Here is a 24,603-nt window from a genome sequence, read left to right as displayed (position 1 = left end):
ATTTATGGTAGGTGTACACAACTGTACTTTCTGTCCTTAGAAGGCATGCTTGGCTTAAGGAACAGACCTTGCCAGATCATGTCAAATCCTAATTATTGGACGCATCCTTGCACAAAGACAACTTATTTGGCACCAAGGCAGAAGACGTCTTAAAAAATATGGAAGAAAAAGCTAAATCTATGCAGACAGTTAAAGACTTCTTACAAGTCCAGCCACCAAGGTTCAGTAGGCTTTGCCCCTCCAAGCACTGGTCCTTTCCTGCCCTCTCCAGGTCAGCTCAGCCCAGACCCAGGGGAAGCAGGCCCCCCAGACAACAGCCCCAGGGAATGCAGAGATTTAAGCAATGGAGTTCCTCCTCTTCAAAACCAGGGAGTGCAAAGCCACCCCCATATGGTAAGAACTCACAATGACTTTACACTTCCACCCCCTCACTCTGCCCACCTGCTCTTGCCCCTAGAAGGAAAACTCTCCTTCCACGTAAGCAACTGGGCCACCATTACCAACGACGGCTGGGTCCTCAACATAGTGTCCCAGGGATGCAAATTTTATTTCCACACACTGCCAACCCCAAAAAGGTTCCCAGATCTTCCCCCAAACCAGTGGGCAGGGACCACAAAGCAAGTCCTTTCCCTGCTCTCTATGAGGGCAATAGAGGATGTTCCTGCAGAACAGATAGGCCAAGGTTTCTACTCCAAACTCTTCCTGGTACCCAGAAAAGAGGGCACATGGTGCCCCATCCTCGATCTATCCATTCTAAACTCCTTTCTGGTGATACCAAAATTCAAAATGCTCACCCTCCAGCAGCTTCTACCTATGCTTTCCAAGGATGCTTGGTTAGCCACCCTAGACCTAAAAGAGGCCTACCTACACATCCCAATCAGGGAATCATGCAGGAAATACCTATGTTTCAGGGCAGGATCACTGCACTTTCAGTTCTCTACACTTCCCTTTGGCTTATCCACTGCTTCCAGAGTTTTCACAAAATGTCTGGCTCCCGCCATTGCTTTTTGCAGAGAAAGAAATATTCAAATTTACCCATACTTAGACTGCCTGATTCAGGCAGACAGTCAGGAAAAGCTGCTAAAGCACCTGACCTTTGTAAAAGACCTACTGACCTCCTTGGGGTATACTATCAATGAAATTAAATTCAAACTAGTACCCACACAAAAAAGTGTATTCCTGGGAGCAAGCCTGGACACAACATCCCAGATGGCATTCCTTGCACCAGAAAAACAATCCTACCTGACAGCCTACTTCTCTTAATTAGTCACCAGGACCCAGTTATCCGAAAGGAAAATCCTGCAATCTCTAGGGTTCATGGCTTCTTGCATTCTACTCATTCCATATGCCAAACTGCATATGAAGAAACTACAGTGGTACCTAAAAAGCCTTTGATGTCAGCACTCTCAAGACCTGGAAACTCTTATACCAATAATACCTTGTCTAAGGAAAGATTTTCTTTGGTGGGCAGCAGCTTGCTACCACAACAAGGAACTTCCCTTTTCAGAACCCCACTCCACCCAGACCCTCACCACAGACTAATCAGACTATGACTGGGGTGCACACCTGGACGGCAGGTACATTCAGGACCAATGGAGCCCAAATCACTTACATCTGCACATCAACCAAAAAGAGATGTTAGCTGTTCAGCACTCCATGACAGCTTTCATACCCCTACTCTCCCCGGGCCCTCTACTGATCAAAACAGACAACACCATGGTGATGTGGTATATCAACAAGCAGGGAGGGACTCACTCTTATCCTCTGTGCAGGCTTGCCATGACCTCTTGGCATACGGCCTCAGCCATGCAACTAAACCTGTTAGCACAATTCCTGCCAGGCTCTCTAAACTCTGTGGCAGACAACTTAAGCAGAAACCTGCTAGACCCACACGAGTGGCACCTAGACCAAAGAAACTTCACCCTTGTAACCCAGAAATGGGGCACCCCAAAGGTTAATCTCTTTGCCTCCCACTCCAGTCATCAGCTCAGCAAATTCTGCACCAGGGACCCTCACAGCAAGGCCAGGAAAGTGGATGCTCTATCCTTCCGGTGGGTAAACCTCTTGGTTTATGCATTTCCCCCTCTTCCACTCATTTCAAGGATACTGCTCAAAATAAGGGAGGAAAAACCAAGGGCAGTCCTGATTGCCCCAGGCTGGCCATGCCAGCACTGGTACCCACTGCTGCGCAGCCTGTCACCCCTGCCACCATGGCCCCTACCTCAGATCCCAACACTCCTGACCAAGAGGAATGGAGAATTCATGCATCCCCAGTTGCAGACCCTCAATCTGGCAGCCTGGCTTATTCCCTGACCTCTCCTGAAGCTGCCAGTCTAAGCAAATAAGTTCTAGATGTTATACGTGAGGCTAGATGCCCCAGCACTAGAAATGTTATGCTGACAATTGGAAAAACATTTTGCACCTGGATCCAGGCTAAGGGAGCTGGAACGGCACAGCCCTCCCTACCTCTCATCCTGGATTACCTGGCAGACCTACTTCACAGGGGTCTATTCTTCCCTTCTATTTAAATCCATGCCTCTGCCATCTCTGCTCATTTCAGCACAGAGCCACCTCTTTTCTCACACCATCTCATCAAACAGTTCCTAAGAGGGGCTAACAACTTGAGGCCACCCAGAAGAGCTCCTACCCCAGCTTGGGACCTAAACTTTGTGTTGGAAAAGCTCACCCTGCCCCTTTTGAACCTGCAGCTTCAGCAGAGTTAAAAATTCTCTCTTGGAAGACAGCCTTGCTTCTGGCCATCACTTCAGCTAGAAGAGTATCAGAGCTACAAGCACTTATGACTGTAGAGCCCTTCATCATTTTCCATGGTGACAGTGTCTCCCTCAGGACTAACCCATCCTTCATGCCAAAAGTCGTGTCCAGTGTGGCTCTCATACAATCCATTCATTTGCCCACCTTTTTCCTTAACCCACAAAACAAAGGGGAAAGGATTCTACACTCTCTAGAGGTGTACAGACAGCTCAGATTCTACCTAGACAGGACTAAATCTTTTAGAAAAACTGATCAATTGCTAGTCAGCTTCACTACAGGAGCAGAGGGCAAGGCCATACCCAAACAATTTCCAAATGAATAGCACACTGCATCCATTTCTGCTACAAACAGCATGGGAAACCTTCCCCCAAGGGGGTTAAGACACATTCCACCAGAGCAACCTCCATCTCTGCAACTTTCCTCAGAGGGGTCCCCACCAGGGACATCCTGGAGGCTGCAACTTGGACATCTGTTCATACCTTCACCAAGCATTACCACCTGCTTATCTTCTCCAAATCCAGGGCAGGCTTTGCCACCGCAGTCTTGCAGGGCATCCTAGCCAGCCCCCAGTCTTCTTGACTGCCACCACCCTTTTCTTCAGCTTTGGGAATCAACCCAAATGTGATGACTGCAACAGTGAAACATGAAGAAAATAGTACAGTTGTCTACAGTTACCATAAATGCAGATGTTCGAGTGTATTCACTGTTGCAGGCCTGGTTTCCCTCCCTCCATCCCCCTTGTCTTCTCTCTCTCTCCTTACAAGGAATTTTTGGTATTTACTTTTTACTGGTGGTGTTCTTCCACCATAACCTAGCTCCCTACTGGGGGCTCCTGACAGGGCAAGAAAAACTGATGTAATGTCGTCAGCTGCCTGATTTTATACTACTGACGACCTGATGTCCGTTCTGGAGTGACAGCAACCAATGCAAAAATAGTAAGAGTCTGGTATTCGGGCCGACTGAGGGCTACCCTGGCAGGGATAACTCAAATGTGATGACTGCAACAGTGAATACAAGCGAACATCTACATTTATGGTAAGCGTACACAACTGTACTTTCTGCATAATTGTCAGCTTCTTATTGCAAGAAATATGCAGAAAGCTTAAAATAATGCGGGTGCAACGGCCCTGGAATAGGGACACATTTTAAAAAATTGATCTTATAAATTTGGAAAGTTGTTAGAATAATAAGATTTGTTAGTATGCATTTTCTTAAGAATGTAAAGTCTGAAACTCAAATGTTTGTAATTATTTAGTGATTTGCTAGAAAAAAACATAATTTTTTCGAGGAACGGACCAAATATATGAGGCAAAAATCTGGACAGTTGAGAGGTAATTCTGTTGTATATGTTTGGATGTGCTGTACTTCACTGAATTGGGAATGCTTTGACAAGTGATTCACTAATGACAAGAATTATTTTTCAACAGGGCATGGAGCTATTACATTGTATGTAATCTAATGTATGATAAATTAAAATATAAAGAGTGCACATGTGCACACACAGATTAATATGCAAATATACTGATAACCAAAGAGGTGGTAAGATATTTCTTGAAACTTCAGAAATATTTCCAGAGAAAGATTGTTCCTGTCTTGCTGATAGCATTGTAGAAACGTGGCATTTGGGGAGGAACCCCCAAATACCTTTTAATGAGTATATAACTGTGCAGATTTGTATGGGCCATAGTCATGTATACACAGAAGGTATTCCATGTGTTATTATTCACCCATAGTTACAATTCTTAAAAGTCTGACTACAAAAGGATTGAACCTTTTAGTGGAAGTGACCAGTCCTAGACAATAGTGATGACACTGAATGCTCATGAAATTGACTTCTTACCCTCTGCAGTCCCATTTTGTCATGCTAGAGGGAGTACATTGCTTGCTGCTGCAGTCAGCTGTTTTAAGCTTTCTTATTTTATGAAACTGTTAATTATGCAGGTGCTCGCATAGCTTTTTCTGTAAGCTAGACACTTATGCCTAGCTGATTCCAGTTTAGTCACTTGCATTGAGTGGCTGTCTTCCTTTTTTTCCCTCTAGCTGAGATTCAGTATCAAGTTGAGTGAAAACAACACTGTAATTGAATGATTACTTATACACCTGCTGCTTTATTTGCTTGTAAATTGGTGACTGGCTCAAGGTGGTTTACAGTAGGAAGCTTTAAAAACATGATATGATGCTGATAAATGGTTTCAGACGTTTCAGACTACTGCACCTTTGGAAAATGGTCTATTACAATAATTCCTTGCTCTAAAATACATCAGAAAAGGTGGTGTTTGCATATTAAAAAAAAAAAAAAAAACACAAGTCATGCTGTTTTGAGAATTTGCTGGGAGAGGAGGTCTTTCTAGGTAATATGGACTGCCTTTTCAAAAGTCATTCAGAACTGTTTTGGTAGTGGAGTAGGACAATTACTGACTGTTGTGTATCATGGCTGAATAGTGTGATGAAATTAGAGGGTCTAAGGGATGGCAGAAGATTGGGTAGCTTAGGTGAACTCTTCCCAGGTTGTGTGGTTATTTCCTGTCTCTAATATGGCCTCCAGTGGAGATCTAATGTTATATTTTCAACCAGTAAAGTTGGAAGGTATTGGCAGATTTGGTACAGCGAATGTTGTGTGTATGTTAGTGTATGCATAAATATCTCATTGACATCCTGGTAAGTTGTGCATGTGAGGCAAAAGTTTTGTGCATGTCCAAGGAGGAGAAACCTCCCCTAGCATTAGAATGCTACAATGCATTTGTCTTCTCTCTGCTTTGCTGTGGAGATTGAGGAGGGGCAGTGAGACCTGACAGTAGGGGATTTGGGTGCCACTAAAAATAATTTTAAAATTTCAATAATTCAAAGAATGTAGCAATTGTACCATCCAGCAAAAACATTTAATTTATAATGCATTCAATTTGAATGCTAAAATTCGTGGAAAAGTGTTTGTGACTGCTGTCATGATGGGTGTCTTTCAAAATATTGAGCACAAGTCATGTGCAAGTTTATCAGTTTCTGCTTTCTCACTGATCTAAGAAACCAGGCAGTGCAAGTGGACCTCTCTCTGTACATCCAGGAACATGGAGGACCTTAAATTACACTGAAAATCCATATATGTGTTTGTACAAGTAATTGTAAATTAGCATACGATATCTTAATGAAAGTTCACTGCCTTTTATTTATTTATTTCAGTTTGATGACCGGGGTAGCATACTGGGCCTGGACGAGCCCATTTTCAGTGGAGGCATGGGAAGAAATGCTCCACAGATATTGAACAATGTGCAATAGTTGTAAATCCAAAGAAAGATGAATGTACAAAGTTCAAGAACAGTGGTAGCATGCAATGATGAAAAGCATAGTTAAAAGAACAGGCAAATGATACATATGATCTAAGTAATATTTACACGGATGTATGTGATTGTATAGAGTGAGTTATATTTAAAAGAATAATTTCAAGTATAAATCTTTTTTTTTTTGAATCCAGAGAAAATCTGAAATAGAGGGAGAAAGATGAGGTAAAAGGATTTTTTTAGTGGACAGGGAAGTGAGTTCAGGGGGGTTAACAAGTGTCAGGCAGAGGAAGTAGATGAGCACTGTAGAAACAAGTGTAGGGTGTAGTGTTTGGGAGATGGTATAAGGGGTTATGTAGTACAGGAGCAAAAGCATTCCCACTTTGAAAATAGGTGAGACTGGAGGAGAGATTTTGAAGTTAGAGTGGCTTAGGATATTTGGGAGGAAGGCAGGAAGGGAATCCCAGAGTTTAGCTAAGGAGAAAGATAATAGGTGTCCTGAGGGTTGAAGAGGTTTATATATTTTTAGAAGATTGTGGTTTGCAGATCTAAGTGGGCAGTTGGGAATGTATGGGGTTAAGGAGGTGGACAGAGAGGGACAGCTAGAAGGTTGGAATATAAGTTTATGGGCAGTAGTAAGTTTAAGAAGTGTGAGGTAGTTAGGATGTTCAAGCCATTGCAGAGAGTGCAGAGAAAGGCAGTGGTGAGATGTGTTTCTAGAGTTGGTGGAAATCTGGAGATCTTATTGTAGCAGGTTTCCAGCTTCGCCTGTAAGTCAAGCTGACGATTAGTGAATAAGGGAGGACATAAGAGATGGTAGGAGGTAAGTAGAGGTAAGGGTTCGTCTGGTAGAAAGAGAGAGGTACTGATTGTGTCTGTACAGGAGACCTAGCTTTTGGTGAGTTTTATTATGTTAGTTTGAATGTGTATGTCAAATTTAAATTTTTTCATCGATTATGACACCTAACAGTTTGATATGTGACACTATTTCTGTGGGGGTGATATTCTGAGCAGTTACTGTAAAAGAGTTTTTGTGTATATTGGTGTTTTTGGATGGGGAGAAGAGCATTAGCTTTGTTTTATTGTCATTTAAGGTGAGGTGATTATTATGCATCCAAGATTTGGTATTAGAGAAGGGTAACTAAATTTTGCAAAGAAGGTCAGAGGGGGGGTGTCTGCTGAACAGATAATAGTCGAGTCGTCAGCATATTGGATTACTGTGGTATCAGAGAGAGACTGGTAGAAGTTATTTATGAAAGTGTTAAAGAGGAGGGAGAAAACGGCAGAATCCTGGGGAACACCGGTTGGGGTATGTAGAAAGGAAGAGAATGAGTTATTCCATTTTACAGCTTGCTGTCTATCAGAAAGGTAGCTAGTGAACCAGGTGATAGTTGGAGGGGAGAGGTTGAGAGAGGAGAGTTGGGAAAAGAGTAAGGGGTGGGAAACAGTATCAAAGGCTTTGGTGAGATCAAGGAACAAAGTGGCGATAATTTTGCCAGAGTCACGTGCAAGGTTAATACAGTCAAGAAATGAAAGTAGGGCAGTGATGGTACTGTGTTGGGTTTAGTAGGTTATTTTGGGTCAGATAAGATATAATTTGGGATTGAATACATTTCTCCATGATTTTTGATAGTGGGGAAAGGATGGCTATGGGCCAAAAGTTAGAAGTATCAGTGTTTTTGCCTCCTTTATGGAGTGGGATGATATAAGCATGTTTCCAGAGGGAGGGGACATATGATTCTTGGATAAATCTGTTTATTATGATGGAGATGGGGTAGACAATACTATCCGCAGATAGTTTGAGGAAAGATGCGGGTAAGGTATCAGGGCCAGGGAAGCATAGTTTCAGTTGGAGGAGTTTTTTATTTTGTTTGTAGAGACAAGAGAGAAGTTAAAATTTGGGTTAGGGGAAGTCAGATGGAAGAAGATGCGGGAGACTGGTTAGGGGGAGGAGAGATGAAGAAGAGTGAGAGAAGGTGGTAGTAAGTTTAGCTATGGAGTCCATGAAGAAGTTATTGAAAACAGGCAGTTTCTAGATCAGTATGATTTAGGTTTGGGCTTGGGTTATCCTTACTTCCATTGTGAAGGAGGGAAGAGATGGAGCTCCAGAATTTTCTAAGGTTGGGTAAATGTTCAGATTGTAGTTTGCTATAGTATGATTTGTGGTCCCTGATTATTAATTTTTTACTGTGTTACGGAGTTGTTTAAATTCAGTAAGGAGAGAGGGTGATTTATTTTTCCAATATATTTTCCATTTTGTATGTCTTAGGTGCATGATTCGTTTGGTTTCTTTGGTTAACCAACTTTTTAATGGAGCGAGATTGTTAAGGAGGTGAAGGAAAGTGCTGTTAAAGTATTCAGTGGCACTATCAAGGGCCAAAGTTTTTAACGGTGACCAATCTGTTACTTTTAAACAGTCTATGAATGTTTGTGGGTTGAAATTAGAGAGATTCTGAGATTGAACATAGTGGTGATGTTTTTGAGGGGGAGAGGAATGACAGTTAGCAAATACAGGCTGGTGGTCACTGAGGGAGTCAGGAAGGATGCCAGTATCTGAAATTAGGTTTGGATGAGACACTAAGATCCAGTCTATGATGGTACCAGTAGTACCCTCTGTTTAGTCTGGTGGGAGAGTTTATTAGTTGGGTGTAGTTGTAGAGGTTGATATTTAGAGAAGGGGATGCAGAGTTAATTGTTTCCCAGTTTATTTTAACATCACCTAGAATTAATGTTTCGTTTTTGATGTTAGCTGAAAACCAGGAGAGTATATCTTCAGGTATGGGGATGTTGTTACCTGGGGGAATATAGAGGGCATCATGCATAAGTGTTTGTTGAGTTTGAGGAGGGCAATAGACAGTTCAGAATTGGCGAATTTAGGAATGGAGTTGTTGTAGAGAGTAACAGTATAGGAGGTGGAGTAGAATATTGCTACTCCACCACCTTTGTTGTTGATTCTATCTGAGCATAGCATTTGGTAGCCTGAGAATTTCATTATCTGTTCTACTTGATTTAAGCCAGGTCTCTGTGATGGCGACATGTCAGGCTGGTTGTGGGACAACCAGGCATGGAGGATGGGAATTTTATTTCTGAGGCTTTGGACATTAATTGAAATGAAACAAAAGCTTTTGGTGGTGGGGAGTGTGGTATGTGAATATTAGAGTTGGGTAGGGTGTTGGTAGGGCCAAGGTGTGAGTGGATGTCAACAGAGAGAGAGAGAGAGAGACTTTGTCAAGTATGAGAGTAATACAGTATGATATGGAAGATGAGAAAGGGTGGTAATATGTGGTGAATTTAGTAGGATATGGAGAGAGAGGGACAAGTGGGTGGGTTGGTATGGGTAAGATTGTAAATTTAAATTGGAGGATTGTGTTAGAAGAGTAGAGCTCATGGGCTATAGAGGAAAAAGAGGGTTAGATAGTATGTATGAAGGTTGCTTTTTAATGTGAGGATAGGGTGGGGGAGGGCGTTGGGAGGTAGGTAAGATAGGAGAGGGTTGCAAGTAGAGAAGAGATTAGTATTAGGCTGATAGAGTATGTTGTAGTAGTGTTGGTGTGTGTGGGGTTAATTGTAATTAAGTGGGTGATGGGAGGTGTTGAGTCCTACTAGCTAATTGGGTAGAGTAGGGGGAGGGAGGAGTTGTGGATAAGATAAATCTAGATGTAGTGGGGGCGGGTTGGTTAAGGGGGCAGGTAGGGGAGCATAGTAAGCCCAAGCATTAGCGAGGGAGAAAGGAGTGGGGCCACACCGACAGCAGGGAATCCGTGCGTGAAAGAAAAACAGTCAGTGAGATTGTTTGTTTTGAAATGCAGCTGTTTCTTAATGCTGCCACACGTATGCCACAAGACTTGGGTAGGTGAGTAAAGTGCTGATACTTTTCATAGACACACTGCTGGTCGTAGAAGAAATCAGGATTGTAGGCTTAGATATTCAATCGTGGGAACCGCTAAACCACTAGATTAGCTTAGATGAATTAGCAAAGTATGGAGGGTGGTGGTCTGCTTGGTGGCATCTAGGAGGGCTAAAAACAAGTCTGGTGGAACACCTGAGAATGGAAAGGGATTGGGAAAAGAGAGAGATCAAGAAGTTTTATCTGAAGGAAAAATGGGGGAGGGAAGTAGCTACACAGAGATATGCAATGCTGAAGCCGAGTCGCCAGTCAGTTGAGTACAAAAATAAAACTAGTAGGGCAAAGAAACATACAGAAATGAACTGTTAGCTGCTGGTATGTTTATCCACCGTAAGAGCATTTCTGTAAAGTGGGGATTTCTTCCGTATGGAGATTAACAGCAGGTACAGTAAAGACAAAAGAGGGTAAATGACTTACTCTAATGTATAGGAGTAAGGTAGAATCCAGGTCGAAGGGAAACAGCTAGAGGGAGAGAAAGAAATGGAGTAAGGATTTAACAGATGGGAGGATGGAAAGCAGACAAAGGGTGAGAGGCAAGAATGAAGAACAGGGAATGTGGTTAAAACAGTAGAGATATTCGTGAGGATAGCAACAGCAAAGGAGGATAGTTAGCAGTTCATAGCAACAAACATATCACAGCTCACAAAATATCACAGTAACAGGCAATTTACCAGTGTAGATAATACATTTGCCCAAACATGCACTTGTGTAATCATGTAACTAGACTATGCAGTTCATGAAGCGTTAACAGCAGTCATTGTAGACTATTTCTATGGTGGTTAACCAAAAACATTAGGTTACTGAGGCTGAGAAATGTACAAAAGAATACGTCTACTTTGCTACTCTAGGAAGTAGGGAAGAAAAATTGGCTTAAGGTAATCAAACTATTTCTCCCAATTAAACAACAGTGAAGTAGAAAAAACACGTGTTGTAACAGAAAACCATACAGTTGATAATACTTGGAAGTGACGGTATCATAAACAGAGCTATCCCACCAAAAGTTCCATCTGTGTAGCAATCTGAACACACAAATGCGGTCTGGTTGAACAGACAGTCACATGCTTGTCTAATTAAGTTGCCGGAGATATATAAGAAAGGGGGCATTGCACTCAATAATAGGTCTGATGAATGCCAAATACAGTGGGACAATGACCTCCTTGGACCTAGATGCCATACTTATAAACAAAAGTTGCGCAGCATACAATGATTTCTTCACAACTGTAGACACGTGATGGTCAAAGGCCAGATTACTGTATATGTGTATCCCTAAGTCCCTGGCTACTTTATCAGCTGTTAAGGGATGTGTTGTCAATATGATAGTTACTAGAGGTGGATGACTTCCTGAAGGATGCTGTTATGCATTTTTTGGCATTTAGATTTAGTCCATGGCTCTGACACCAGTTGTTTGTGTGCGCCAGCCCTTTCTGGAGAATATTTATGTTGGTGTGGGATTCGGTGACAGCTCCTAATTTACAATCATCTGCAAATTTAGTCAGCCAGAGGCCATTGACATGGGCCTTGACTTCAGAGAAGTAAATACCAACAAGGAGCAGTCCCAGGAATGATTGCTGATGGACTGGTCCCTTTGTAGAGGTTCCAACTTCCTGGGTACTGTCTGTGAGTCAGCTGGCTATCCATCTGGTGACATAAGGGTTTCTACCTTACCTCTTGAGTTTGTCAACAATGCTGGAGTGGGATATTGTGTCAAATGCCTTGGCCAGGTCAAGGTAGACAGTGTGAACCATTTTGCCCTCATCCATTGCTTTGGTGACCTTCTCAAAGTCCACCAGGTTGAGTAGGTTGACCTGCCCTTGACAAAACCATATCATCATTGATCATTTCCATGACAATTCTTTCCATGGCTTTGCATATGAGACTAGTGAGACGTATGGGTCTGTAGTTTCCAGGGTCTGTAGATGGTCCACCTTTGTGTAGAGGGCTGACTGTTGCTGTTCTCCATTCATGAGGCACAAAGCCTGTTTGGAGGCTACATTTAAATAGTAATTCCAGAGGTCCTGATAAGGTCATATTTCATGCTATTTAGAAGGCATCCCGAGATATTGTCTGGGCCCATTGATCTGGTGTTCTTGGCCTTAGATAGAGCATTAAGGACCTGTTCCCTAGAGACAGCAAATGATTTTATATTTGGCATTTTCTGAGGGAAGATTGGGTGGGAGAGAGGGATAAAGTTGGAGCTGAATTTGTTGGCCAGTAGGCTTGCTATATCTTCTGGATCGGTATAGGTGGCTCCATTTACAATGAGCTCTGCGCACAATTGTGTATTGTCTTTGAGGCTGCAGACCTAGCTAAAGAATACCTTGTGGTTGTCCTTGACTTAGGAGGTGAGATTTACCTCATATTTCTCTTTGGTAGACTTTATTTGTCCTCTGAGTTGTTTTGTTTATTTTAATGAGAGTGATTTTATCCTGCTGTGTGTTGCACCTCCTAAATTTTGCCACGATTTTCTTCCTTCTTTCATACAGCCTATTGATTTTGTGATTCCAGCAGGTTATCTTGTTTTTTGAGTTCATCATAGTATCTTAGGAGGTTACTAGGCTATCGGCCCGGAGGTCATTTCAAACCTAGCCATTTCATCCCAATGTAACACCATAGATACTGCAGTCAATACCCAGAACTGTACTTAGTAATCCAAAATCCAAGATACAAAAAACTAAGAAATTAAAACAAAAGCAACTGGCAACTTCACTGAAGACTGAATCCACAAAGTTTAATGAAGTGCTTTTCATCCAAATACTTATTTGAACTTCATCAGATACTAACATTTACAAAAATCAAGTTTAAATAGTCATGTTTAACCATAATTAAAATCAGCTGGTCTCTGCATCTTAAAATTTAAAGGAACAGTAGTTAAAATAGCATTGTGAATTTAATATGCATTTTCCTGTTCTTTAAAACTGCCTTATTTAACAAGCAAGTGAATACATTTATTGCAGCAGCAATATGATGATATACAAAAATTGTGTAAAAATGTAGTTTCCTCATTTATCTAACCTTACATTACAAACATTTTCAAGTAAAAAATTAATAAGTAAAACATAATTTGTACAATATTGTTACTACAGTATTTCATCACATCAAACTTTTCAGTTTTAAACAACATGTGATAGAACACGTCATTCAATCCTGAAAAGTTATAAGCATCGAGATGAATTTGCCAGAGCAATTCCAACTTTTCTAATAATAAGGTGAATGGACCTCTCTTGCATTACTGTCCCCCTTGATCAAGTATCCAGAATTTAAATGCATGTTCTGGATATTGTTCTATATGCTTTGCTAAAGCATTGTCCAGTTTGTGTTTATTAATACAATATATATGTTCGTATATGTGGTCTCTCATTCTATGCTCGGTTTTACCGACGTAGAATGAATCACAATTTTGACATTTAGCCACATATACGTTCATTTTGGAGTTGCAATTAACTTTTCTTCTGTTACTCAAATGTGTGTTGTTTATGTGCAGTGATACACCTACATGAATGTATTTGCAGTAGGGGCAACTACCACATTGTTTCATCCCTATTGCATATGATTGGATCCAGCACTCACCTTCAAATATATTCTTGAGTGTTCTACCCTTCCTAGTAATGAATCTTGGTTCTGTACCCAATTTGTCCACTGTTAGTTTGTCCTCTAACAGAATATTCCATTTTTTTATCGGTATGTTTTTTATGTGACGATAATCAAAGTTAAAAGTTGTAATATAGCTCATTGTGAAATCAGTTTGGTTCGTACCTGTCCCAATGATTAAGTCCTGGAGCTGATTTTCCATATCAACCTGACTATCATTCATAGAATAATCACTCAACCCAGTAGGGTGCTCTATACTCAGAATGGGTATGTACACACCATTAATTCTTTTCTCCACAACTTCTTCTATTAGTTTGTCAATCAAAGTACTTGGGTGTGCTCTTTTTGTGAATGATTTTTTCAAGAACTGGCACTCGCTATGGAAGTCCTCATCTGTAGACACCATTCTGGCAGCCCTTACTAATTGGACCTTTCCCACCGATCTTTTTTGGTGGTAAGGGTGTGCACTTGTATAGTGCAAGAATGTGTTTGAATAGGATGGTTTCCTATAAATAATTGCTTGGTATCTCTTTTCAACATAATTTTTGGTAAGTTGGACATTTAAGAATGCTATTTTATTTGGGTCAAAATTATATGTAAACACTAAGAAGTCAAGTCTCATTAAAATAATCAATGAGATTTTTTGCCTCTTCATGTTTCCCTTTTATTAGTAAAAAGATGTCATCCGAATAGCGTGTAAAATATATTATTTTTGAGGCTATTCCTTCCTTACTGAGTACAAATTGATGTTCCCAGTAACTCATAACCAAATTTGCAAAGCTAGAGCCACAGGGGGAACCCATGGCTACTCTGCTTTTTTGCAGGTAATAGTTTCCTTTAAAATAAATGTAACTGTGGGATAGAAGTATATCTAGAAGTTCTTCCACTAGACTAATGTCATTCTGGGGAGCCCCTTTCTTCCTTAATAATTGACTAACCCACTCTATGCCTAATGCTTGTGGTATTGACATATATAAGTCCTTTGGCAAAGCAGAGTGTTTTTTTTTTTTTTTGCCATCTCCTTCCATGCTGGCAAATATTGCACTCCCTTAGCATGACACCAGAAACTAAGCCAATTATTGAAGTCATTCATCTTTTGTTCATATTGTGGCATCATCTTGGAGAAGGTAAAATGCTGCTCATTGCTTGGCTTATACCACACTGGGACACACATTCTGAAAGTTCCTTGATGTTTGTCTTCATATAGTCTAGGGAGGTACGTCTCCGGTCATTTGCAACCCACATGGATTATAACTGAGTTATACTGGTACTTGTGGTCCAGTGACCTGAGTGTGTCCATAATGTGACGGATCCTAGCCCATGATAAGTAACTGACCGTGACTTTCTCCTTACTCAGCTTGGTGAGAGGGACATCAGTGTGCCTCACAGTCGAGTCTTCAATGACCAGAATGTTGGATCATGTGTTGGCTTGCCTTATGAGCTTAGAAGTAGAGGTTCCATGAGATGTGTCTGTCTGTATTGAAGTGGGTGTTGTTTTGAAAGAGTGCATTTGGGCTGCTGAAGGGTATTTGTTATGCATAGTTCATCTAGGAGGTCTTTGGGGTTTAAGAAGGTTGCATTTAAGTGCCTCAGCATATGTGGGTCTATATGTCTGCTTTGAATTGTGTGTGATGGCTGCAGCATGTGTACTCTTGACAACCTTATTGACATTAGGAGTACTTTTATGTGAGAGTTTTGCATCCAATGACATTGTGTAAATACATCTCTCACATACCATATCAGTTTGAGAATTAACTGGAAGTCAGTAAACATGAGGCAATTTCTACATTGCCTTAGGATGCCCGTAATCACCAAGCTAGTAACAGAGACCGTGGGGAAGTTCATATCCATGGCAACAAACACTTTTTTTTAAATGATTAGACAGATGGACTTAGAATATAAAGCAATGTCAGAGAACTATCCGGTTTACAACTATGGGGGCAGTGCTTGTGCCTGGAGCTTTAGCATTACCACGATAACTTCAAATTAGTGTGTGCCAGCATTTAAGACTTTGACTCTGAAAGGCTGGAATTTCAAAGTGGTGCTTTAAGCACCCCATTTGGAGTATGTGCTTGAAACTTTTTGTCCATATCTGACTAGACGTGATCATGCTTTTCAGCATTACAGTCACTAACAAGTGTTCCTTAAGTGTAAGTGGACTTTTCATACTTTCTTTGGAAATTTAAAAAAAAATGTTTTTCAGCTGTAACTTCACCACAATTTTGTATATTATGTAATTTAGTTTGCTGAATGTTTCTGTTGCCATTTAAGAGATTTTACTCTGTGAAATAGTGTGCTTTGTTTTCCAGTGTTTCAGTAGACTACTTGGAAGAAGGGGTAAAAATTCAATAATTTATGAAAAACGTGATAAGAGTTCTGAAAATTACACAAAAGTGAAAGGCCACACATCCTTTTTTAAACACTTATTAAATTACCACTTAAGATATAAGCACACGTACATTAATAGAAAAGAAGACTAACCATATTAACATTTTTTCCATTACACATTATAGAAAACTTGTTCTCTAATGATGTCTTTTTCTTCCATTCCCCAACCAGTGGGGTTTTGGATCCACTCTCAACCACTTTTCAGACTTTCTATAGGAAAGAAGACCATAACTAAAAGTAGAGTAGAAACTACAAGATCAATAATAATTCACTTATCTGACTTATGTTGGAGCTACTTCATCCACATCTGAATGCTGAGAGCAGCAAAAGAGATCTGGGAAAATAGGAAGTTTGGATAGGGATTATGGGCAAGAAGAGGAGCATGATATGGATCCAAAGTCTGAAAAGTGTCCAGAGTTGGAAAAGAGATCCCATTGGTTGAGGAAGAACAAAAAGAGAGAACACAGATGCATCGCTGTGGTGAGTACATACCGTTTGTTTTTTTCTTTACAACTGTATTTCAGTCCAACATTACACTGGTCTCTCAATTTCTGCCTTTCCTTAAACCTCACTCCTCCTCCTTAACATTATTCTGCATGTATTGTTCCCACAAATCCCATTTATGTATATGTAGTTTATTCCTTTCCTTTATTAAAGATCCCACTTCCGGTTCTTTTATTTCCTTTATAATAATCAGTACTTCAGATACAACTGGTTTAGAATTTGATTCCACATACTTAAACTTAATAAGGCATTAGTGTGTCTAGTAAGTTCATTTTCTGTATCACAGCTCAAAAGAATAATTTCCTAAGATACAGACATTTGCTCCACCAATACTACTGATGGAGTAAATATGTAGGTAATTTTTAAAATCTGCCATTTCAATACATTCCCCAAAAAAAAGTTCCCAATTACATCTTTCGTCCTCATCACACCTCCAGCATTTGCTTTCCTGAGGAAAAATTCTTTGAAGTCTGCTTGGGGGGGTATAAAAATACTAGACAAACACTTTAATCCTCACCTTCTGGACTTTGTTGCATACCTGAGATTTATACATGTCTTCCCATTATTTCTTTGTAATTTGCTTTTTCCAGTCTGTCTTCCCAACCTTTTCTAACCTCCTCTGATTGATTCATATAATTATCATGCAGTATTATATATGCCCTACTAATTATCCCCTTTTTTACAGAAGCTTCTGTTATAGATTCAAATAGAAGCTCTACTAAAGCAGGTGTTTCGCTAAGGACTCCCCTGTCCCTTTCTGTTTGCCTGTACTCTGATATTAATCCCTCATAGGGAAGGCAGTCTAACCTTCAGTCCAAGTATCTTATTGGTCTCATCCCACCCTATTACTTTCCCTCTCTAGTTTATAGGTTCATTTGTATATACTAGGCTAATGACCACTAGGGCCTTTCTAAGTCCTGCCGTGCAACCCAAATGTAAGTCACAAATTTGATCAATATAGGTGGTGATTTACTGATTGCCTCTGTCCATCAGAGACATAGGAGCCAGACCAGGGGTGAACTTCCAATTACCCATACATTGGTCCAAGTTGTGCTTAAGTAGGGTTATGGAGGAAGTCTGCTTCACACAGATGGCGAGCCTGTTCCATAGAATGGAAATTCTCTGAGAAACATATCTGTCGCTCTAACATGTCCTTTTTATGTCACAAGCAAAATTAGGTCTTTTAATCTAGTAGTTTTGATACTGTTTATTTTGCAGATGTGCAAAAGGTTCATCAAAACAGGGTCCAGTGATGCCTTGTATGTCAGGCAAAGATCACCTCTCAGAAGTCTGTATGATATCGAGTAAACAAACAGGACTTTGAGACAATCAGAAGACGACATTGTGTTTACTCCTTGTTTCATTTTTGTAAGGAGCCTTTGTGGACATTCCAGTTTCTTGCATGTGTCTGGTCAGGTGCATACCAAAGGGGGTGTTATACTGTATGATGCATCTTATGAGGGCCGAGTACAATGGTATAATGACCTGTATGGATCAAGATGCCATTCCCTTGCTTGTAAGTTGAGCAGCATAGAAGGATTTTCTTACTGCCTAGGACACATGTTGGTCAAAGGCTAGGTTACTATCTACAAGAGTTCCCAGATCCCTGATTAGTTAATCAACATGTTCTTCGTGTTTCACTGTTGCAGTCATTACATTTGGGTTGTCTGCTTGCAGGTAGCCCTCAGTCGGCCTGATTAACAAAGTCTTGGGTCCTGCGTCAGTTACTGTCTCATCTTCCATGACGTCAGGTTGTCAGGGGTATAAAACATGCAGCCGACGTCATTACATCAGTCTTTCTTGCCATGCGGTGCCCGAAGCAGAAGCAGTTTACAAGTGCCGGTCGGCCGACTCCTGAAATTTTCATTTTCGAGTTTCAGAATCGAAGTCTTCAACTAAAAGCTAAGTACCCTGTTGGGGAAACTTTTTTTTGCTCTAAACCGATGTCAGTAAAAGTAAATAATTGTATTTCTTGTGGAAAGCCAATACCTCATAAAGATTTTAATTCGTAATGTATTCCTTGCCTAGGCCCTGACCACGACGTACCTCACTGTTGGTTTTGTGCCTTATTTAAACCACGAACTATCCGTCGTCGGTATATTTGTGCTTCTAAGTTTTTTGATGCTTGGTTCAATTGTCCTGATATGTCTTCGGTAAGCCATCCGACTACCGACATTCCAAAGAAACGCAAAGATAAAGACAGAGAGAGGCCGCCCAGTACGCTGGTACTCAGTGAGGTGCTTTTGCAGCCCCTGATACCCGCTACTTCAGATTCGCAGGCCTCTACTGAGACCCATTCGGAGTTCGGTATGCCGTGAGATGCTTCAACTGTGTAACATTCGGATGTCTCTACCTTTGATGGGTCCGGAGCCACTGTGCAGGCACCAGCTTCTGAGGGTGTATTCAGGCCTACTGTCTTGCATATTAAACCAGCGTCATCTTCTTCTTCAAGGCCTAAAACTCGAACCATGCCTAGAAAACTGATGCCCAGACCGCATGGTCAGGCCTCTATGCCTAAAGAACAAATGATAAGAATGACTGAAGACCTTATTACTTTAATCAGGGGAAACCAACCTTCCCCCTCTAAGAGACCTAGGACTGAGTTTGCTTATGATACCTCTGACCAGGATTCTGAAATTTCTGTTTCCTCTAATGACCAGGATTTACCCTTATCTACCTATGAGGATTCATAGGTTGGTACTAGGCTATCAGCCCTAGGGCCTATACAAGCCTAGCCATAACAATTCCCTAGCTATTTCTTCCCACACTATTTACTTCCCTGGACCCCTGTCTAGCAGGGCAACTGACGTGATCCCCGGGGTGAATTTCCTTTCTCCCATCCAATCGTCAAGGTTCCTTTTGAAGAGGGCCAAAGAGGCACTCTGCTTGACATGTATGGGCAGTCTGTTCCAGAGTCTGGGGATTCTCTGGGTCAGGAACCTATCCCTCCAGCATGTTTTGTTTATTGTGATGACAAGGTTTAGATCCCTGGAGCGTGTGGCTCTGAGGGATTGGGATTTCTTTAAGTGTAGCATGTCCAACAGCTCTGGGTTTGACATGGCCTTGTATGTTAAGCAGAGATCGCCTCTGAGTAGACGATATGCTACAGAGTATAGCTGGAGTTTTTTAAGGCGGTCAGCGTAGGCCTGATGCTGAAGACTCTACTCCCTCTCCTTCCCCCCTAGAGGATTTCTCTTTTGGTGAAACCTTGCATACTGTCAGGGAGCTTTTTCGTTGGGAAAGTCAGGATTTCTCTGATTCTAAAAAGAGGCTTAGGGATTTCTTACTCCTGTCCCAGCACAGGCCTTTAACTAACCCTCCTGTACTGGACATTGTTGATGATGCCTTTTCAGAATCTAGCATGGCCCCTTACTCTTTACCTCCTGCTTTCAGAAAACCTGATATATATTACAGCGTTCCTGACTCTCACAAGTTCATTTTCAAAAATCCTACTACGGATCCTGAAATCATTTCACAGGGACCCAAGGGCGTTAAAGCTACTACTGCCAAAATTCCTACCCCCCACTGATAGAGACTCCAGGGCACTGGATAGATGATGTAAGAAAGGTATACACTTCTGCAATTTGGCCATTAAGGCCTTGAATTGCCAGTTTCATATGTTAAAGTATCAACTGCATATTATTGAATTGCTTAAACAGAAAATGATGTTGACTCCTGATTGTGCTGAAAATAAGGATTTACAGGATTTTATGCATTCTGCTGAACAAGTTGGTAAACATACATTACAATGTAGTTTTAATTCACTAGAGGCATCTTGCAGGGCTGCGGTAACTGGGTCTGTACTTAGAAGGCATGCTTGGCTTAAGGAGCAATCCTTGCCAGATCACGTTAAAGCGAAATTACTGGATGCTCCCTTAAATCAGGGCCACCTGTTTGGCAATAAGGCAAAAGAAGATCTTAAAAAGATGGAGGAAAAAGCTAAATCTATGCAAACTGTTAAAGACTTTTTACAAGTACAACCTCCAAGATTTAGTAGGCATTGGCCTTCTAAGAATTGGTCCTTTCCTGTCTCTTCCAGACCTTCTCAGTCCAAACACAGATCCAGCAGAGCACCCAGGCTTCAGTCCCAGGGGACGCACAGGACTAAGCAGTGGGGGGCCTCCACTTCCAAATTTGGGCGTAATAAAACTCCCCCCTATGGTAAACTGTCTCAGTGACTTATTTTTAAAACTTCCAAGCACTTCTCAACTGACTGCCCCTTTGGGGGGAAAGATTGCACTTCATGCAAAGAACTGGGGATTCATTACCCAGGACAAATACGTTTTAATTATAGTGTCCCAAGGATACAGATTTCACTTCCACTCATCACCAACTCCAAGCGGTTGGCCGGATCTACCTCCAAAGCAGTGGGCAGAGGCCCAAAAGCAAGTACTCACTCTCTTAAGCATAAGAGCTATTCAGTTGATACCAGAAGAGAAAAAAGGACAAGGTTTCTACTCAAGATTTTTCCTGGTACCCAGAAAAGACAATTCATGGCATCCTACCCTGGACCTGCCTACTCTAAACACCTTTTTGGTGATTCCAAAATTCAAGATGCTGACTCTTCACCAGTTGCTTCCTGTGCTAAGCAAAGATGCCTGGTTGGCAACACTAAATTTAAAGAAAGCATACCTGCACATCCCAATCAGGGAATCTTGCAGAAAATACCTATGCTTCAAAGCAGGCTACATGCACTATCAGTTCTCTGCACTGCCCTTTGGCTTATCTACTGCGCCCAGGGTACTCACAAAGTTCCTAGCTCCAGTCATTGCATTTTGCAGGCAAAGAAATATTCAAATATACCAATACCCGAAAGATTGTCTAATTCAGGCAGAAAACCAGGACATACTTTTGAATCATCTGGCTTTTGTATAGAGGGTGATAACTTGTCTGGGGTACACCATAAATGAAAAGAAATCACACCTGGTACCTTGTCAGAAAATTATATTCCTGGGAACAAGCTTGAATACAACTTCCCAGATGGCTTTCCTCATGCCAGAAGCAAATTCACTTGACAACCTACTTCAAACAAGTGGTCACAAAAACCCTGCTATCTGCAAGGTAAATACTACAAGCCATGGGGTTCATGACCTCCTACATTCTTCTAATTCCATATGCAAGACTGCATATGAGGAAACTGCAGTAGTATCTAAAAAGCCTATGGTATCAACATTCTCAGAATCTAGCAGCAGTGATTCCTATCATTCCTTGTCTATGCCTAGAGTTCCTTTGGTGGGCAGAAGCCTGCCACCAAAACAAGGGACTGCCATTCACACTACCCCCTGCCACCCAAACCCTAACAACAGATGCATCAGACTATGCATGGGGGGCGGTGCACCTGGCAGGCAAGTGCATTCAGGGCAGATGGAACCCAATTCAAATGCACCTTCACATCTATCATAAAGGAATGTTAGCTGTACAGAATGCTCTGACATCCTTCAAGGACCACATTCTTCCAGGACAGTTAATGGTAAAGACGGACAACACCACTGTTATGTGGTACATAAACAAGCAGGGGGGTTCACGTTCTTACCCCCTCTGTAGACTAGCCATGGCATTGTGGAACACAGCCTTGAGCTACCAAGTACATCTACAAGCTCAATTCCTGCCAGGAAAACTGAATACACTGGCAGATAGACTAATCAGAAACCTCATGGACCCACATGAGTGGAAACTGGAACCAAGGATTTTCAGCTTGTTGACAAGCAAATGGGGGAGCCCAGATATAGACCTGTTTGCGTCCCCCCAGAACTATCAATTGAAAACATTTTTGTGCAAGGACACCCCACAGACAAGCTTGGAAAGTGGATGCTCTGTCCTTCAGCTGGAAAAAACTATCATTTTATGCCTTTCCTCCTCTGCCTCTGCTCTCCAAAGTACTACTAAAGATCAAACAAGACAAACCAAAGATGATTTTGATTGCACCAGCCTGGCCACACCAAGACTGGTACCTCCTCCTGTGCAGTGTGTCACTGTTGGCCCCATGGCACCTGCCTCAGACTCCTACCCTGCTGTCTCAGCAGGAGAACCAGATTCTGCACCCTCAGCTTCAAGCACTAAACCTAGTAGCCTGGCTAATTACCTAAGCTCTCCTTTACCATCCCTCAGTAAACAAGTGATGGATGTCATTTTGGAGGCAAAGAGGCCTAGTACTAGAAAATCTTATGCTGAAAAATGGAAAAGATTCTGTGCCTGGAACCAATCTCAAGGGATGAGCACAGCAGTGCCCAATTTACCTCAGATTTTACAATACTTAACTGAGATGCTTCACAAGGGCCTGTTTTTTTCCTCAAAAATTCACGCCTTAGCCATTTCAGCTCATAACACAGAACCTCCCCTCGTCTGTCTTCCACTGCTCAAGCAGTTCCTCAGAGGGGCCAAAAATTTAAGACCACCCAGGAGAACTCCAACTCCAGCCTGGGACCTGAACTTTGTATTGGAGAAACTCACCCTTCCTCCTTTCGAGCCAGCTGCTACTGCAGATTTAAAATTCCTTTCTTGGAAAACAGCGTCCCTTTTAGCCATCACTTCAGCAAGAAGGGTATCTGAATTACAGGCCCTTATGGCAGTGGAGCCCTTCATCATCTTTCATGCAGACAGGGTGTCCCTCAGGACCAATCCCTGTTTCATGCCAAAGGTGGTATCCAGTGTGGCCTTTAATCAGTCCATTCATTTGCCTACCTTCTTTCCTAATCCACAGAACAAAGGGCAATGGAAAGTGCACTCCTTAGATGTGCACAGATAACTTAGATTCTGCTTGGACAGATCTAAACCTCAAAGGAAATCTGAACAACTGCTGATGGCATTTGCTGCAGGGACAGAGGGGAAGGCTATTTCAAAGTGAACTATCTCCAAATGGATAGGCTATTGCATTCACTTCTGCTATAAGCACCATGGAAAAGCTAGCCTACTGGGGATCAGATCCCACTCCCTGGATCTACCTCTACAGCCTTTCTCAGAGGCGTACCTACCAGGGACATCCTAGAAGCTGCTACCTGGAGTTCTGCACATACTTTCACCAAGCATTACCATTTGCCAATTTTCTCTAAATCCAGAGCTGGCTTTGCCACTGCAGTTTTGCAGGGCCTTATAGCTGGTCCTAATGCTATCTAAATTCCTCCTCCCATCCTTAGCTTTGGGAATCTACCCAAATATAATGACTGCAACAGTGAAACATGAAGAACATAGTACAGTTGTGTACACTTAACATAAATGTAGATGTTCGAGTGTATTCACTGTTGCAGTCCTGGTTACCCTCCCTCCAGCCCCCTGACTTTGTTTGGCTATACCTCTTCTCTCCTTTTCAATGCTTAAAAGCTTTTTGGTGTATTTGCTTTTTTTGTTTGAGGTGTAACCTTAAATATTTATAGATTTAATTGCTTCCCATTAGGGGGCACCTGACATCTGGGGCAAGAAAAACTGATGTAATGACGTCGGCTGCATGTTTTATACCCCTGACGACCTGACCTCATGGAAGAAGAGACAGCAACCGATGCAGGACCCAAGACTTTGTTAATCAGGCCGACTGAGGGCTACCTGCAAGCAGATAACCCAAATGTAATGACTGCAACAGTGAAGACACTCGAACATCTACATTTATGGTAAGTGTACACAACTGTACTTTTTAGTGATGTTTTATTGATGATGTAGTTACCAGGGTGGTAGACTCCCCAAAAGGTACTATAATGCATGTCTTGGTATTGAGTTTTAAGCCATGGCTTTGACACCAAGTGTTTGTCTGTATGAGACCTTCCTAAAGGGTTTTCTCATCTTAGGGGATTCAGTGACTGCTTCCAGTTTATAATAATCATTGGCTTTGACATCTGAGAAGTAGATGCCAAAGAGGAGTGGGCCCAGCACAGAGTCCTGGGGGACTCCACTTGTGACTGGCCTCTTTGAGGAGGTGGCCTCATGGATTCTAACCTCCTGGGTCATATCAGTGAGGTAACTGTCTATCCAGCATGTTATAAAGGAGTTTATACCAAGTTCAGTAAGACTGTGGACAATGCCAACGTAGAGCATTGTATCAAATGCTTTAGCTAGATCTAGGTAGGCAGTATACACTGTTTTCTCTTCATCCATTGCCTTAGTGACCTTTTCAAAGAATTCTGCCAGATTCAGTAAGCATGACCTTCATTTGACAAAGTCAGCCTGAGATGGATCTTGTGTCTG

The 24,603-nt window shown here is 41.8% G+C and overlaps 1 protein-coding gene across 2 annotated transcripts in view; it reads left to right on the top strand.

Annotated features, from left to right (window-relative positions):
- Nucleotides 1-24,603, top strand: part of HBS1L (HBS1 like translational GTPase) — a 2,781,383-nt gene that overhangs the window by 2,344,268 nt on the left and 412,512 nt on the right. The gene's annotated exons all lie outside the window — the stretch shown is intronic.

Source organism: Protopterus annectens, chromosome 1.part1 (assembly GCF_019279795.1).
Source record: "Protopterus annectens isolate FY-2018-M chromosome 1.part1, PAN1.0, whole genome shotgun sequence".
NCBI lineage: Eukaryota > Metazoa > Chordata > Ceratodontiformes > Protopteridae > Protopterus > Protopterus annectens.
This window is presented reverse-complemented; position numbering and strand designations above follow the sequence as displayed.